The sequence below is a fragment of the Phycodurus eques genome, chromosome 8 (genome assembly GCF_024500275.1).
Source record: "Phycodurus eques isolate BA_2022a chromosome 8, UOR_Pequ_1.1, whole genome shotgun sequence".
NCBI classification, from domain to species: domain Eukaryota; kingdom Metazoa; phylum Chordata; class Actinopteri; order Syngnathiformes; family Syngnathidae; genus Phycodurus; species Phycodurus eques.
The window spans coordinates 3,150,699-3,169,661 of record NC_084532.1 but is presented as its reverse complement, the minus strand read 5'-3'; the positions used below and the strand labels follow the sequence as shown (position 1 = coordinate 3,169,661).

Genomic DNA, 18,963 nt, shown 5'->3' with positions numbered 1-18,963 from the left:
TGGAGAGATCTGAAAATGACTGTCCACTAACGTTTGTCATCCAACCTGACAGAACTGAAGAGGATCTGCAATGAGGAATGGCAGAATATCCCCAAATCCAGCTGTGAAAAAATTTCAACTATTCCGTTTTTCTTCTGTCAATATGGGCTCCTGTGTGTACATTAATGAGGGGAAAAGATGAACTTAAAACGATTTTTAGCAAATGGCTGCAATATAACAAAGAGTGCAAAATTTAAGGGGGTCTGTACATTATATATTAGATATATACTCACTGTATATTCTTTGAATTACAAAATCAATATGGGGATTAAATGACAGTTCAGGATCTAACCAAAGACCAAGATATTTCAATGAGTCAACATTGTCAAGGGATGATCCATAATTGAAGGTGATGGAGAGACTAAAAGGATGAGATCGTGTGATTCGAGTGCCAAAAACCATGCTGCGGGACTTTGTTTAACACCAGTCTATTGTCTTGAAACCATTATTGAATAGAGATGAAGTCAGACTGTAGAGCCTTTTGGCTATTATAGATGTGCTAGAATGGGAAGTGTATAGAACTGTGTCGTCACCATAAAGATGGACAAGAGAATTGGACAACGAGCCTGGAAGGTTGTGAATAAAAAGAGAAAAAAGGAGGGGTCACAAAGTGGAGCCTTGTGAACAATAAAATAATATGACAGACAACTTTGAAAAACAACACACTGACGTTTACTATGGAGATATGGATTGAAGCAAAGCATGACAATTCAGATCAATAGCAAATCATTTCTCAAGGAGAAGAGAGTGATCAAACATATCACAAGGTTTTGAGAGATCATGAAGATAATACCGGTGAGTTGGCCTTTATCAAATGAGGAGAACACATCATTATTAAATTTAAGAAGAGCTGTTGTCGTGGAGAAATATGGTCTCAAGCCAGATTGAAATGGAGACATAATATTGTATTGACAAATATACTGAGATAGCTAGATAAAAATAAGTTTCTCAAAAATATTGGCAGTGAAACAAATAACAGCGATTGGGCGATAATTATTCATATCTGTTTGATTTCCTGATTTGAAAAGAGGGTAACTTTCGCAACCTTCCTTACAGAGGGAAGAGGATGGAGATTTTTATAATGTTTAAGTGTTGAAAGTTTAAAGTTACACTCATTGAATATCACGTTTACATAGGTTTTGACAAAAGTGATTTGTATACCATTTCTGTGGTAGTTGATTAAAGTTAATGCTGGGGGGGAAAAGTACAGGGAAAAAACTGTTGTAAAGCTTGTATTCTGCAAGTAACTGTTTCCACCATTTATGGAGTCTTTCGTGACAAAGAAAGAAAACGAAGTGCTCACGCGTAACTCTGGCTCACTATCCTACCATCCTGATGTGATATCTGCCCTCAAGGTCTGTTATCTCCAAGAGTACATGTTTATTTGTTTGGAAGCCTCCAGAACTTTTCAGCTCTTGGCCTGACTAAATGAACTCCCCCATTTCCCAAATGAAAATCCTAAAAAAAACAAACATATATGTAATAGGGACCAGAAAATGTAGAAATTTGTTTTTGCGGCTTAATAGGCTGGAAACAGACGGCTCTGCCCAGTGACATGGCGAAATAGGAGAGATTTGAACCTTCATTACCCACCACTTCAGCTACTGCACTTTACACATAAACAAGTTTGAAGCGTGAGAACCATTCACCCTGAAATTCCATTAAGAAGTACTGTCACCAATAATACGACTCGATATTCGTCAATGGCAAGTCATATTTTATATTTTCATTATCTAAATGTAATCTGAGTTTTTCTTCAATTGATTGATTAGATAATAGGCAGCATAGGCATGCAAAATTGTTGATAAAATTAAAAGTTAAATATTCAGATAATATAGCACTTTTGTTTTAAATCTGATGAAAAGGTATTATTCATACATTCTATACAAAACTATGTTCAATAACTGTATTCAGGGTATGCAGAAAGAGCTAATTACAGGGTATGAGACTGACCAAAATGGTCGCATTTGACCATTTTTTTCAGTGTGCGCACCGGTCACACTTGCTGCCTTAACTAAGTCTCACCATATACAGTCCCCTCCAAAGGTATTGGAACAGCAGGGTCAATTCCTTTGTTTTTGTTGTACACTGAAGACATTTGGGTTTCAGGTCAAAAGATGAATATGAGAAAAAAGGTTCATAATTCCAGCATTTATTTCATGGTATTTACATCTAGATGTGTTAAATAACTCAGGACAGAGCACATTTTGTTTGGAGCCACCCACTTTTCAAGTGAACAAAAGCATTAGACATTAAATTAACTTAAAGTGAATAACATTTATGCGATTGGCTGGCAACCAGTTCAGGGTGTACCCCGCTTCCTGCCCGTTGATAGCGGAGATTGGCTCCAGCACTCCGGCGACCCTTGGGAAGATAAGCGGCTCAGAAAATGGATGGATGGATGAATAACATTTAATATTTAGTGGTATAACCCTTACTTCCAAAAACTGCATCAAGCCTGGGAAAACATTGACTTCACCAGACTGCTGCATTCTTCATTTGAAATGATTTTCCAGGCCAATCACCGCTCAGCAAGTTTTAAAAAAATGATAGCCGATCACCGATCCGATCACAAGATGGAGCAATGTGTCTGTTTACATGACTTGTTCATTTATTGTATATACTCCTGTACTGTATACTTGAGTATCTTCAAACTTATTCTCTAGCATTTTAGACAAAAGTTAAAACATCAATGAGCTCTAGGGGGCATTCAAGGATTGGCCACTGACATAAGTTTAGGTCAAATCAACGTTACAACATCAACATAACAGAAGTAATGGGTGCTAACATACTGTAATTAAATTACTTTATTGCAATTCAATTACTTTAATAAATACTGTTAATGACATGCTTACTCTAACGTTTTCACAGTCCCGGCTATATGGATGGGTGATGTCTAGAGTTTGCAACCATTTGGCTTTTCCCTTTTTTTTTTCATCCCCAAGCTGCGTTGCTTGCTGAACACTTTTAGTAAGAACTGCTTGTAAAATCAAAAGGTTGGGAGCTCAAAGGGACTTCTTTTGGAATGAACGATCAGTTCCCCAAGGAAATCAACGAGAGGCATAAAATCTTGTACCTGCTGATGAAGAATCACCGCGACAAAGGCAAACGAGCATGGCTAGTTGTCGACAAGCTACATGTCGACGGCCAACTGTTTCGTGAAGCCAACGTCACGCCCTGGCTCTTCTCGATAAATACTTCTTTTGATCTGTTGTCGTTATGAATTGTCAAAAGGGTACTGTATTTTGTTTCCTTCTTTCCACTTTTGCTTAGACAAACAAAAACATAAACGGATTCACGCATGCCACCAGCGTGAATCCTCACTCCTATCTGTCTGCTTTCCTGCTCTGCTTGTTTCCACACACACTAAACACACAAGTCGCTCAAAACTCTTCTTGCGCACTACAACTAACCACCAGACACCATATTATCCCCTTGTCACTGTTTGTTTTCAATGTTCAGAGTTTGTTCGTTACCCTTCTATGTACCCTGGCTTTGCAGTACTTAAATATAGCATCTGTATCACCCTGTCTAAATAACATTTGTCAACAATACCAAAAAATCTCCCCCAAACTGTCAAAAAACAACAACAAAGAATGCATACTACCAAATCTATTTAAAATGATGATATACGCACCCATTATATGTCACACTTAACTTTTGTGTGTGAATGTCAATGGCATTCAATCGCAGGCAAAAAGAATTAAGATTATGGATTATACCACTCAACTGAAAACAGACCTCGTCCTATTACAAGAAAAACATCTTACTGAGTCAGATGAAAATGCCTCAATGACTAATTTCACAAAGAGGAGTCTCAATACTCATCCATAAAAGACTACTTTTTACAATAAATAGTACAGTAGCAAATCCAGAAGGCTTATATATAATTATACAGGCTACAATATTTAACAAGCTTTACACAAAGAGCATGTGAAAAAACCTTTTTTCACATGCTCTTTTCACACAAACTTGTCAGTGAATTCTACAATTATCAAGGGAGGTGATTTTAACCTGACACTAAATCCCCTAATAGATCGCTCAAATCTCTAAAATAGCAATCAGTCACAATGCCCCAATATACTAGAGCAGTATATGAACGACTTTGGTCTTGTTGGCATCTTGAGGCTGAAAAACCGTACAAAAAGAGAATACACATTTTTCTCGTCGGTTCACCACTCTTTCTCAAGAATAGATATTTTGCTTTCAAACAATTGGGCAGCTCAAAGAATTACCCCCAAAATACATCCAATAATCATCAGCAATCATACACCAATTTCTCTCAATCTAAAAGTTGAATCAAGTCTGGGACCCCACCAACATGGCGCTTCAACACATCCGTATTGAAGGACCCGGATTTTGATTCTTTCGTGAGGAAGGAATGGGATGAGTTTTAGAAATTGAATGACTCCCCAACCATATCCCCATCGCTGTTGTGGGAAACCGGCTGTATTGGGAGGTCGAATCATATACTCTTCGTATAAAAAAAAAAAAAAAAAAAAAAACAAGAACAAAAATTGGAAAATGTAATTGAGGCAAAAATTAAACACCTCACAGAAGAATATGCAATTAAACCAACAGATACACTTAGAAACCAACTTCAAAAGGCAAAACACCTAAAACAACAGTTCTTCTTCTTTTCCTTTCGGTTTGTCCCTTTAGGGGTCGCCACAGCGCGTCATCCTTTTCTACAACAACAGTTAAGATACACTAACTTTGAGTACAGTAATAAATCAGGAAAATTCCTCGTGAACTTCAGCGCAATAAAGAAAAGTCATTAATTACAGCCATTCAAGATTCAAACGGAAACTGTACACAGTCACCGCAAGAAATAAATGAAATGTTTTACAATTACTACAGCAGCTTATATGCATCTTCGAATAACCCTGATAATCAACTATGACCAGATAGGCTTCATTCTTCGAATAACCCTGATAATCAACTATGACCAGATAGGCTTCATTAAAGGTAGAAGTTCCACAAATAATGTCAGACATCTGTTAAATTAAATAAGAATGTCACAGCGTAAAAATCTAAACGTAATCGTCATGTCACTTGACTCAGAGAAAGCTTTCGATAAAGTTAACTGGGCTATGACTGGGCTATGACTGCCTGGAGTTGGGGCTCCCCTCTCATGACCCACGGCTGATCCCTCGGTTCCCTCCCCTTATTGTTCCCTTGTTGGGTCCCCCTATCCGCCCTCCTTTCCAACAAACAAGGGACACGCTCGTGCCCTCGGGCTGGGCGGGAACTGGCTGTATCGCGGGCCCTGCAGGTTGGGGGGGGCGTCTGGTTCTCCTGGGGGTGGAGGGGGGGGGCGGGGGGGTTATGGCGTGTGGGGCAGTGTGTGTGTGTGTGTGGGGCAGGGGTTGGCGGGGGGGTTACATTGGGGCCCTGCAGCCCCCACCGGGTGGCCAGTTGTCGAGACGCCTCGGTGGGGCCGGCGGACCGTCCTGGGCCCCTCGGTATGGGACGTGTCTCGTCCACCGGGCTGCTCTCGGGTAGACCCCTGTGCCCGATTCCGCCCCTCAATTGATTGGGTGGGGTCCCAACCTCCACGGTGCAGGCACAGCAATTACAGGACACTTCTGTCAGTCTTCGTGCATGTAAAACGGTGTCAATTCACTTGCATGTGTCCACAGGCACACAGCCCTGGGACTCTTTCACTGAGTGTGGGGCCACTCACTTATTGCGACAAATAATTAATGTATTTGCAAATTGCTTGTGTATCACCTCACTCATACTCTCGTCCGATAAGACTTTTATAATTTACTTACTCAATCCCACCACACTTCAGTTGTATAGCCGGGTTCACAACCCTTGTCCTGCATGCTTTTTCTCCTGTCCTTGTCCTGTCCTTCCCACACAGGGTGTAGCACTACAGCCCCATGCAAATCTCATATTTAATGTTTCATTGTTGTAGATAATGTAATGACTTACTTTTCTCATCCTATTTACAATTAGTGCTTTGTCTTTTGTCATCATTTCTCTCTCCCTAATACTAATAATAAGAAACCTCAGCGGAAGCTTAAAAACTTCACTGTGACACCATAAAACTGTTCCGGCATAAAAGGGATACAGATCCTCCATTCTGCTTGACCTAACAGCCGAACAGGATTTCTTCTTTTCCTTTCGGCTTGTCCCTTTAGGGGTCGCCACAGCGCGTTCCATGTAAGCCTATCTCCTGCATCCTCCTCTCAAACACCAACTGCCCGCATGTCTTCCCTCACGACATCCATCAACCTTCTCTTTGGTCTTCCTCTAGCTCTCTTGCCTGGCAGCTCCATCCTCATCATCCTTCTACCAATATACTCACTATTTCTCCTCTGGACGTGTCCAAACAATCGAAGTCTGCTCTCTCTAACTTTGTCTCCAAAACATCGAACCTTGGCAGACCCTCATTTCTAATATTATCCAACCTGGTCAATCCGAGAACGTACCTCAACATCTTAATTTCCGCCACCTCCAGCTCTGCTTCCTGTTGTCTCTTCAGTGCCACTGTCTCTAATCCGTACATCATGGCTGGCCTCACCACTGTTTTATAAACATTGCCCTTCATCCTAGCAGAGACTCTTCTGTCACATAACACACCTGACACCTTCCCCCACCCGCTCCAACCTGCTTGGACCCGTTTCTTCACTTCCTGACCACACTCACCATTGCTCTGGACGGTTGACCCCAAGTATTTAAAGTCCTCCACCCTTGGTATCGCTTCTCCCTGTAGCCTCACTCTTCCTCCACCACCCCTCTCATTCATGCACGTATATTCTGTTTTACTTCGGCGAATCTTCATTCCTCTTCTTTTCCAGTGCATGCCTCATTCTTTCTAACTGTTCCTCCACCTGCTCCCTGCTTTCATTGCATTTCACAATGTCATCTGCAAACATCATGGGTCACGGGGATTCCCGTCTAACCTCATCCATCACCACCGCAAACAGGAAGGGGCTCAGGGCTGATCCCTGATGCAGTCCCACCTCCACCTTAAATTCGTCTGTTACACCGACAACACACCTCACCGCTGTTCTGCTGCCCTCGTACATGTCCTGTATTATTCTGACATACTTCTCTGCCACTCCACACTTCTGCATGCAGTACCACAGTTCCTCTCGGGTACTCTGTCATAGGCTTTCTCTAGATCTACAAAGACACAATGTAGCTCCTTCTGACCTTCTCTGTACTTTTCCATCAACATCCTCAAGGCAAATAATGCATCTGTGGTACTCTTTCTAGGCATGAATCCATACTGTTGCTCGCAAATACTCACTTCTGTCCCAAGTCTAGCCTCCATTACTCTTTCCCATAACTTCATTGTGTGGCTAATCAACTTTATTCCTTTATAGTTGCCACAGCTCTGCACATCACCCTTGTTCTTAAAAATGGGCACCAGCACACTTTTCCTCCATTCCTGAGGCATCTTCTCACCAGCTAGAATTCTATTGAACAAGCTGGTCAAAAACTTCACAGCCACCTCTCCTAGATGCTTCCATACCTCCACAGGAATGTCATCCGGACCAACTGCCTTTCCATTTTTCATCCTCTTTAATGCCTTTCTAACTTCCCCCTTACTAATCATTGCCACTTCCTGGTCCACCACACTTGCCTCCTCTACTCTCCCTTCTCTCTCATTTTCCTCATTCATCAACTCCTCGAATTATTCTTTCCATCTATCTCGCACACTACTGGCACCAGTCAACATATGTCCATTTATATCCTAACCTGCTGCACATCTTCCCATCTCTATCCCTCTGTCTGGCCAGCCTGTATAGATCATTTTCTCCTTCTTTAGTGTCCAACCTGCCATACATGCTTGTTTGGCTTTTGCTACCTCTACCTTTGCCCTGTGTCGCATCTCAATGTATTCCTTTCGCCTCTCCTCGGTCCTCTCAGTGTCCCACTTCTTCTTAGCTAACCTTTTTCCTTGTATGATTTCCTGTACTGTGCGGTTCCACCACCAAGTCTCCTCTCCTTTCCTGCCAGAAGATACACTAAGTACTCTCCTGCCTGCCTCTCTGATCACCTTGGCTGCAGTGGTCCAGTCTTCTGGAAGCTCCTCCCGTCCACCGAGAGCCTGTCTCACCTCTTCCCGAAAAGCTGCACAACACTCGTCCTGTCTCAGCTTCCACCACATGGTTCTCTTCTCTGCCTTTGTCTTCCTAATCTTCCTCCCCACCACCAGAGTCATCTTACCCACCACCATCCTATACTGTCTAACCACACTCTCCCCTCCCACTACCTTACAGTCGGTAACCTCCTTCAGAATACATCGTCTGCACAAGATGTAATCCACCTGCGTGCTTCTACCCCCACTCTTGTAGGTCACCCTATGTTCGTGCCTCTTCTGGAAATAAGTGTTCACTACAGCAACAGCCGAACAGGACAAAAAAATAAATAAATAGCAGCTTGTGCATTGACTAAGAAGGCAGTTAGCTCGCTGTGAGAAATAATGTGAATTGCAGGACCCATTGGTCATTGACCCTGAAAACGTAGAACGCGGTAATATGCATGCTTCAATTCAGCGCCAAGCGACATCGGGTCTTGACTTCCCCGATTTGCCACTCCCCGCAGCTGGAAAAGCCCGTGACCCCGAGTGCTTATAGCGAGCAGCGGTTAGAGGGCAGATTGAAGCATTTTACCAAGCGGGTGGGGGGTGGGGGACTAAACCACGAACAACATTCGTACACGGCAGAATGAGCGCACTAACTTTTATTAGGATGGGCTTTTGAGTTTTGACGCAGGCAATTTTGATTTGGCAGCGTGGCTAACGTGGACAATATTTGCTTCCCCACTTCCAACTACCAACTTTTTCAGTTGGTCGCACCATTGCGACCAGTGCAAAAGTTAAGAGTAGAGCCCTCTACTAAAAACCTTATCAGATGGCACTAACGTTTATCACCAAGGATGATATTAGTAATGATAATTATGTTATTTTTATATTCTAATGCAGTGGTGCCTTGGGAGTTTGATTCATTCCATGACCACGCTCGTGTCACAAAACACTTTTATATGAAATAATCTTTGCCGAATGAAATGAATGGAAATTCCATTAATCCGTTCCAGACCCACCCAAGATAAATCTAATTTGAGTTTTTTTGTTTTTTTAAAGGGCTCATATTTTACCAAACTAACTCTTTCTAGTGTTTGGGATGTTATATTGGGTCTATGATGCCTCAGTAAAAATGTGAAATATGAATTAAAATCGTCCCAGTTACAGACGACTGAAATCAGGTCATTCGAATTTCTTATCTATGCCACTTGCGAAGACCTCCGCCCCCGAGCCAGTGCTGTCAACATAACAAACACGTGTGCTATCACAGGTAGTGAGGGTTGGGTCTTCAACATAAGAATCAGAAACATCTTTATTTGCCAAGTATGTCCAAGAAAACACACAAGGAATTTGTCTCCGGTAGTTGGAGCCGCTCTAGTACGACAACAGAACACTTTTGAGACATAAAGACTTTGACAAAAAACAGTCACTGAGCAATAAAGGGTTAATCGTTATCTGGTAATGCCGGTACATTATTTTTTTTTGACAATTGTGCAAAAGATGCAGAGTCCTCTAGCACTTAGAGCAGTTCGAATGACTAATATTGCAATAGTCCGGTGCAATGACCATTGTGCAAAGGGCGCCGAGACTTCAAGGAGTGTATGCAGATTAAAGTGACGAGTAGCGCGATAATCTGGGACAATGTTGATTGTGCAAATGTTTCAGATACTCCTCAATCAGTGTGCAAATGGAGCAGATGCTACTCTGGCATGAGTGGCCAGTATTGGTCAACAAAAGATATGGCTAGACTACTACAGTGAGTGCACGAGTAATATACAATAATAACATGGAAGGAACCACTCAGAGGAAAGGAGGCGGTCGATACAAAATGAGGTCAATCAGATGTAGCTGTCAGAGGGGCCTTTTCTGGACACTAGTATGAGCTAAGGTGTTTGTAAAAATGAAATTAACTTTTATACTAAGGCAATGTTAGAAAGTCACTCTATGGATGTCTAAATAGTCAAAAAATGGGCCGCCCTGGAAATATAGCACTCCATAAAATTGTACTTTATATAAAAACAGCAGTGTAACATAATTTAATGTTGGATGAATGTTAAGAATCAAACACGTTGGGCATCATGATTTAATGCTGCGCTCTAATGCTATGTGCCGTGCCCACCTTCATCAGCGGGAGGAAGAACAGTATAAAGCAGTCATGTAGACACAAACGAATAAGAATCTTCTCCTATTAATAGCACTGTGCGTGGCGCAGTAAAATACAGTAATATATGTCGTTTTTCATCACGTAAAAAGAATATATGCATGTAAGTCTTGTTATATGATCTGTCTAAATGCATTGCGCCAATGTTTGTGGTCAAATATCCGTTTGCTTAAAGGTATCTAAAACAGCAACGATCGATTCTAACCGTAAGCATGTCAAAGCCGTTTTCCATATATGTTAGCTTAAGATAAACAAATTCTCATCAGGCAGAGCTATGTAGTTGTTTAAAATACATGCCGTGTAATTATGTTTGTGTTATGTTTAGTTTGACAGTAAACGTCAACTCCGAGCATACATAACAGTAAATAGCCTGAAGCCTTGTTTTTGATGAATTGTTCACTATTTGCCAAACTGGTGTTTATTGTGAAGTGAGTTTAACTGCCACCATTGTACGTTTGCAAGTCAAAGTAAAAAAAATCATCTGAATGATGGCTTGTATCTCAAAAAACAATATTTGAAACCTAAGTAACGGACTAATAAGGGCCTGATTTACTAAAGATTTGCATGTGCAAAAATGGCGCAAAATTGCATTACTAATATAAACAGATGATGACATCTGATCGACTAACCGGGCGCACTCAGGATTGTCTGCCAAACTGGCAAAATTGTCATGTAGTTTATTTCGTGCATTCTAGGAGGAGCATATGTAAACTGTACAGTATATTAATTTAGCACATGGAATGTAATTGATCAAACATGGAACGAATTGGGAAGAATGATTTTGCGTCTTTAATACAGCATCTAAAAGGTAGGTAAAAACTGTTACAGCTGAGGCGCAGGCAAAAGAAAAGGCGACGGAGGAAAACTTGTCTTTTTCGCTCGCGTTAACATTTTTGAAATTCCAGAAACAAAAATTTGCACGGTATATCATCTAGTCAGCAATGTAATTTTGGAGCTTCCGAATTATATAATTTTTGGAGAAGGACAAAAGAACATCACCTATAATAAAACTAATTTCAGCTTTGCATTTCCGTGCCTCTGGGTTATTTCAGAGCGTTGTGACTAATGGTGCTGGCCTCTCCCAGAGCAGTTTTGCGGGTGTGTTGTCCTAAGCTTTAAACTCAATGAGACTCATTCACCAATTAATACAGATAAATTACTCTGCACATAATTTAACTGTAGACAGAAAATCACCTTCAGATTCAGTGTGCATGAGTGTATTCAATTGAGTTTAGGTTGAAAAGGGTTTGCAAATAATTGTATTGTGTTTTCATTTAGATGCGTGCATGTGTGTGTGTGTGTGTGTGTGTGTGTGTGTGTGCGTGCGTGCAAGTGCGTACATAATTGTGAGTGTTTGAATACATATGAATATGTTTACACATGTAGATGCTCATTAAGGTGAATATATGTACTTAAGGTGAATATATGTACTTTTGTATGTCTAGTGATGTAAATGTGTACTATGAACTGTATGTATTCATTTGTATTGGAGCATATGTAAATTGTATTATATAAATGCTACTCAAAAACATCTCACGGGGGGGGGATAAAAATTAAACTTAAATTTAACTATTATGCAAACAAATAAATAACATTGCTGATATTAGAAATATTTAATATACTATATATTAATATACTTTCAAGCTTAGAGCCACATGCTCCGTGCTGGCTTATGCAATAACTTATCAATTCATTTCAGGTTTTCAGACTGCCCTGTGTGTGGCTGTGTCTTATATTTGCTCCCGAGACATACACACTTATTAATTTGCTGTTTATAGTTGGTTACTCTACGCTGTAACAAACACAGTTCCAGCGAGACTTCAGTGAAAATTGTACTGTAGCACCAATCACTTGTGTGTTTGGTGACTACATTTAACAACAGTTTAGTGTTGGTTTAGCATGGCTTAGAGGTATTTTCCTGTTAATTACTCCTCTTCCTCATTTCGTGATAACGATACTTTTCAGAATTCTAGCTTATTCGAGGCCATGGAGGCGAGGATAAGTAGTGTGTTAGCCACACTAGATAGGCAGCTGCGGAGCTGCCCGCATAGTAGTCAGACGGGCTGGAAGTTTGTTTTACACGGAGGCTTTACACGATCAGGATTTGTGGGCCCGATCACCGATCAGCGAGTTTAAAAAACGATAACCGATCACCGAGCCGATCACAAGATGGAGGAATATGTCTATTTAAATGACCTGTTCATTTACTGTATATACTTGTGTACTTAATTGCTCAAAACATTATATTTACAATAAATCATATCTTTGTTCCTCTATTTATGCCAGTGAGGCATAGTGACAGACAGAACAAAAGAATGGTCTTCTGTTAGATGGCAGGAAGCAAATACAGTAATGACTGTATCCACTTTTTGCGACATTTTTGTTTGTTGGTGTGCCGTGGGATTTTTCAATTGTAAAATATGTTCCTTGGCTCCATAAAGGTTGGAAATCACTGCTCTAGTTAGATCGTGTATTCTAATCAGTCAAGTCAAACAGACATTACATGACAGAAATAATGGGTGCTAACTTACTGTAAATAAATTACTTTATTTTTAATTCAATGACCTCACCCACACCGAAACTTTAGAGCATGATTCGACAGAACGGCGGCATGTTTACGTCCAACCGTTCGTGCTACCACTCGCTTGCTAGGATACATAACGTCTTTTGTTGCCTGCTTGAGAGCCATATCGTATTAAAAGTATGTGAACATACCTCAAGCAAGACTTAAACGAACGTCCTCTCCTGTCCTGAGCACCAGTGACCACCAACACACATTTTTCCCCATTTTGCCCTCATAATATAGTCTGCGAGATCCACTCTTGTTGTCGTTGCCACGGTAACGAGTGTATCTGGTCGCATTTGAGATGAAAAGATAAAGCCCAATGATCGTAAAAAACGGGATGAGGTGGTATCGGAATACAAGATTTTATTGCAGTAGTCTGAATTAGTGTAATCTTTAAAGAGCAAATTTGTCTTGTAGTCTGATCCGCGCATTACGTGTTGTCTGTTCCACACCGCCGACATGCTTTCTTGGCCGTCAGATATTTACAAGACTACGCCAAAAAACATGCGACAAGGCTAAGTATAAACTAGCTTTTGAATTCAAATATACTATGCACGATGGCGATGCGGAGTAAATGTCTTTTGTGGAGCCGATCAATCGGCGAAAGACATTAAAGCCGATCAGCATAAAATGTTAATTATCGCCCAATACCAATAAGGCCGATATAATCAGTGTAAAGTCTAGTTGATAGAATCCAAATCTTATGTCAGCCAACGAGTTGCCGTGGTAACTGGCAAACTCCAAGTTAACCTACCGTGCACGTTGTCTCATCTGCTCCAGATCATTTTCGACTTCCCCGGAACAGTGGAATACATGGCAACTGCCTGTAACAAAATACGGCCAATCTGGAACAGTTGACAACACCGCTGTCTGCCACTGATGTGCTGGTAATGAAGTCCAAGCACGTGCCTTTCTAAAAACTAAACGCTCATGCACATGCTCCATTTTCAAACGTGTCTCAAAACGCACACGTTTGAGAACCATTTTCAAATACAGTACTTGAATTGTCAGGCTCCAAAACACAGTTGTTTTGTTAACAAACAGCCATAACAACAACAGTAATAGTAGAGTACTAGCAGTAGTAGTAGTATTACTACTACAAACAGTAGTAGTTTCCCATTTTTAGCTGCAAGCGATCTCATGTAAATAGCCCCTAAAACTACAATATCATGCTGGCTCTTTTAGACACAAGCCTTATTTGGGATCTTCTGTGACCCGTTTCCCAGTGCTTGAAAACCTCTCTCATTCCGTAAATGTCTGATTGGGTCAAGAAACCATGCAATGAAAACCAGTGGCCAAGCAATCCTGTCAGAAGTAAAGGAATTACCAGGTGAGGATGACTGCCAAGAGCAGTCAGAGGTGAGAGAAAAGTGCCGCTTTGCAAACAAGATGAAGCCTGACACTGAGCAATAGTGCCAAGAAAACTCCTCCAAAAAAACAACCCACTACATATCTCCAAAACAAACAAGCAGGGCTACCCAAATTTTTCAATTACAGCCATAGGAGGGAGGGAGGATATGGGACATGTTCACACCCCCTGCCCCAACACACACACACACATACACATGCGCACACACACACACACAAACACATGCACACACACGAGAACCTGACATTTTTGGGGGGCTTCGAGGGAAAGTCAACTATTTATTCATGGCTAAGTACTCCAGCGTAGTGCGTATCATTTTTACATTTTTTTTTTTTAAATAACCTGTCCTATTCAGCTCCAAGGCCTTGCAGAATGGTGGATCTGTATGCCTTTGTGCTGAAACAGTTTTGCTTTGCAACAAGGAAGTTTAAAATACTCCGTCTGTTTATTTTTACATTTTGTATTATTCTGATGCTTATTGAAAATGCAGCCGGACAGAAAAGGGTTTTAGGGGGGGACAGACAGAGGCACAGAGTGGACAAGGGGACTAGGGGTTAAAACCACAGCAGAACAATAGTGAGACAGTCTTGATATTTGAACATAAGTAACATTATTTGTAGATTTGGGGGGGGGACACCCGGTGAAGACATGCAATAACTAACCAAGAGAACCAGATAAGAGAGGACAGAGAAGGACAGGACAGGATGTTGGAAAATGAGCAAAGCAGTGTTACTGGCGAGTGGCACGGTGAGATTCTTTTTTTAGTGTCTAAACACCTGTAAGAACCTGTGAGTTGATATGATATTGTAACCTGTTTTGTTATTAGTGATCCTAGCACAAGTAATTAAAGTCTATAGTTTCTGTCGAACGTTTTAGTAAATGAACACAAAATGACATGCATATTAGTCAATTGGTGTACGGTGTTGCTGTGCCGGCCCATTGAGGGAGGGTGAGCCAGCGAACCTGTCCACCTGGGGACCCAACCGAGGGGACGCCACCGACCAACCAGGACCCAGGGAGGTCCCAAGCCCGACCTAAGCGCCCCGACCAGTCCCAAGTGGGAGGGGCAAGGGCACCGGACCACAGCCCCCCCACCCAGCCAGTCCACCGCCGCCCCTAGCCCCCCGGACAGCGTGGGGACCCCAGACACCAATGGGGCCCAGCGCAGGAGCCAGCCACCACCCAAAAAAACGGTGATAGCTAAGCACCCGTCATGAGTAGGGCTGGGCATTGAGAATCGACCGCAACTGGGACCGACTCCCCGGCCACCCGGAACCGACCAAACCCCAAAACCCCGGCCCCAACGCCCACAGCCCGAGAACCAACAAAGAACCCGCGACAACCAACGAAAAAGAGCGTGCAAGAAGACGCGCCTGACAGCGGCGGAGGAACACAAAACCGCACCCCAACCCTGCCAAAATTAATGACCACTCGCCCCAGCACAACACCCGGAACAAAACCATAGCGCGCAAAGGAGGCCCCCCACAATGCGAAGCCCCCAATGCGCCCCGATTCCCCAGCCCACACCGCACTGAGCCCCAGCGAAGCCAACTCCCAGCCAACCAGGCTAGCAAAACCACAGAACACATCCATGCCAACACCGAGACAGCCTACAGGGCAAACGGCCGGCCACACCCCCGCACCAACAGTCCCCAGCGCCCACTCTAGTCCCCAAACCAACGCATGCTCCGATGACAGAAAGAGAAAAACTCAACACATAACCAAAACCCCACCGCAGCAACCCTACACCACAATGAACCGGGACAAAGCCCACACAAACAACGTCCCACAACACCTCAAATTCCAAACCCGCCCCCCAACAGTGAAAATCGGGAAAAGACGTAGCGCCCCACAGCACCCAGCTCCATCCATAGATGACCATAATAAAATAAAATAAAATAAATACATCAAAAATAAATAAATAAATAATTTTTTTTTTAAATCACAGGCGTCTGTGCGAAGCCACCTCCCGCGCCAAAATGCCGAGCCCATGCGCGCACCCCCCAAAAAAAAAAGCCACAAGCCCAAACCTGTGCATACAAACCACCCGACACGATGAAACTGCCCCAAATAACCACCTCAACAATGCTACATCCAACCCCCAGCCAAAACACCAACCAATGAGTACCAAGTCAACCGGGCCACCCCCACAAACACAGCTCCCTAGCCCACAGATCCGACACCGATACTGGCCATAAAGAACCCCGAGCCAAATGCCCACCCGTCAAAGCCGCGGGCCGCCAAGAAAATGGAAGCCCACAACCCGGAAACCCCCCATCCAACCCACGCAATCCTCCCCAACCCAGTCCCCTGAAAGAAACGGAACCGAGAACCGCACGGAACTGGAATGGGGAAGGTGGGGGCCCACTCCTCCGCGGCCCGACAACCTGGAGTGGGAGAGGGTGCAGGCCCCAGGAGTCCAGCCAAGAGAAAAGAGAAGCCTGGCTGGGGAGTCTTTCTATGCCTGGGCAGCCCACAGTAGCCAAAATGAAGCATATAACCACAAGGAAGGTTTGAAGGGTAGTGCAGCTAGCGGGAAAGCTAGCTGGCTGGCTGCCTTCTTAATCAAAGCACAAGCAAGTGATCCACCATGCTGTCATTATTTGCTAATCTGGGCTGGCCATTGCTGGATAAGCACAGTAGCATGCTACAAGGCAAACTCAGTCGAACCGAGGCTGAACTCAAGTATTCTACTTCAGTTCAGTTTTGACAATCAAAAGGTGCGTACTGTATGTCAGGCCACATTTTTCCTGCTTTTTAAATATGTTAAAATTTTCTGGCATCTTAAATTACTGTACATACCGTTTTTAGACTCTCTCCCTGTCCAGTAAAGAATAATAACCTCGCCAAAATTTCAATATTAATGATGTTTACCGAAGAAGAAAGTGGCAAAAACCAATGAAGAATCTGTGAAACCCAACAAAGGGCAACGTGCACGAAGATGTGTTTGTGCACCTCAGATTAAGATTATATTGTGCAAAGGAGACTTTCACGATGTGTAGAAGTCTGACGTGCTCCCTGCCGTTACAAGCCTCAGCCTACACTGTCCGGAACTTCAGTGAAGTCAATTGGGTGAGTGAAAAAATATAATACATCAATGCCAACATTGAAGCAGCTAACAAATTGAACGCTGGGTTGCACTCTTGCACTGATGGTTTTTAGCATTTATTTTAGTCTTGCAACCAATATAAGAGCTGATGACAGACACAAAAAAACAAAATATAAATTACCATACTGGAAAGAAAGTAGAAACAGTCGCATTACAACCTTAACATTGAGCTAAAACTTCACAAAACCACCAGGACTCTTCCTGGAGCTGGCCGCCCGTCGAAACTGAGCAATCGGGGGAGAAGGGCTTAAATCAGGGAGGTGACCAAGAACCAGATGGTCACTCTGTCAGAGCTCCAGCGGTCTTCTGTGGAGAGAGGAGAGCCTTCCAGAAGGACAATCATCTCTGCAGCAATCCACCAAGCAGGCCTGTATGGTAGAGTGGCCAGACGGAAGCCACTCCTGAGTAAAAGGCACATGGCCAGGCCGCCTGGGGTATGCCAAAAGGCACCTGAAAAAGACTCAGACCATGAGAAAGAAAATTATCTGGCCCGATGAGACAAAGACTAAATTCTTTGGCGTGAATGCCAGGCGTCATGTTTGGAGGAAACCAGGCACCGCTCATCACCTGACCAATACCCTCTCTACAGTGAAGCATGTTGGTGGCAGCCTCATGCTGTGGTGATGTTCTTCAGCGGTAGAAAGTGGGGGACTAGTCAGGATTAAGGGAAAGATGAATGCAGCAATGTACAGAGACATCCTGGATGAAAACTCCCACATCTCAAAAACATGCATAAATTGGAGACTCTGCGATTGGCTGGCAACCAGTTCAGGGTGTACCCCGCCTCCTGCCCGATGACAGCTGGGATAGGCTCCAGCACGCCCGCGACCCAAGTGAGGAGATGCGGCTCAGAAAATGGATGGATGGATGTATAGAGCATAACATCGCCGCGGAAAATACATCCTTCACATATTGATTTACAAGAATGGTCATCTTGAAATCGGCTAAACTATGCACTTACACGTTGACAATAGTTTTTGTTGTTGTTTTTATATGTTCTATGTTATATGATGGTTAAATAAAAGCAAGGATGTGGAAAATAATCATTAATAATATGAAAGAGAATTCATTTCCGTTAAAAAGCGAATGGCTTCACTCCATCTACCCTAGAACTAGTAACGCGAACACGAAAAATTGGTGATCCGTGGTTTCAGAAAAGAGGGGCATCTGCATTGTTGACATTTCTGAAGGCTACTTACTGGTAGCGATTTAATTCGTTTCAACAAGGAAAACATGTAATTACCTATTATTTGTGTTCCGTTTGACCATGAAGACGACGTAAATTACGATCTGTCATGCAACATTCAAATAATAACATTGTAATTTAGCATTATACAAGAGATAAGTCACTTACTGTGTGTAACGATGCGGAGCTGTTGCTACCATTTCCTGTAGCCTGGGCTCACTTCCGGATATCCGTTCCTCGGAAGGGATTTCAGAATAAATTTACCTTAATAATAATAATATTAACAATAACGAGGCGTAACGTACAGTTTCTACTTGTGTACAGGTAAAGTGGTGACGAGGACAAACAAAAATGTGGAAAAAAACTGACAATGATTTAGGGGCATATTTTGGGAAATTAAAACCGAAGTCACGTTCACTTTTTACATTAATTTTACTTTCTTAAACTCCTGGATCACAACGGACAGTTCCGCTCGTACAACGTAATCCC

The 18,963-nt window shown here is 42.7% G+C and overlaps 1 protein-coding gene across 5 annotated transcripts in view; it reads right to left on the bottom strand.

The window, feature by feature from the left end:
* exoc2 (exocyst complex component 2) overlaps positions 1-18,688 on the bottom strand; it is a 126,854-nt gene extending 108,166 nt beyond the window's left edge. For 4 of the 5 annotated variants that reach the window (XM_061682859.1, XM_061682861.1, XM_061682862.1 and 1 more), the window contains exon 1: positions 18,643-18,688. The gene's annotated coding sequence lies outside the window, so the exon portion shown is untranslated. The other variant, XM_061682860.1, reaches the window with a different exon arrangement.
* Between the last annotated feature and the right edge of the window lie 275 nt (positions 18,689-18,963).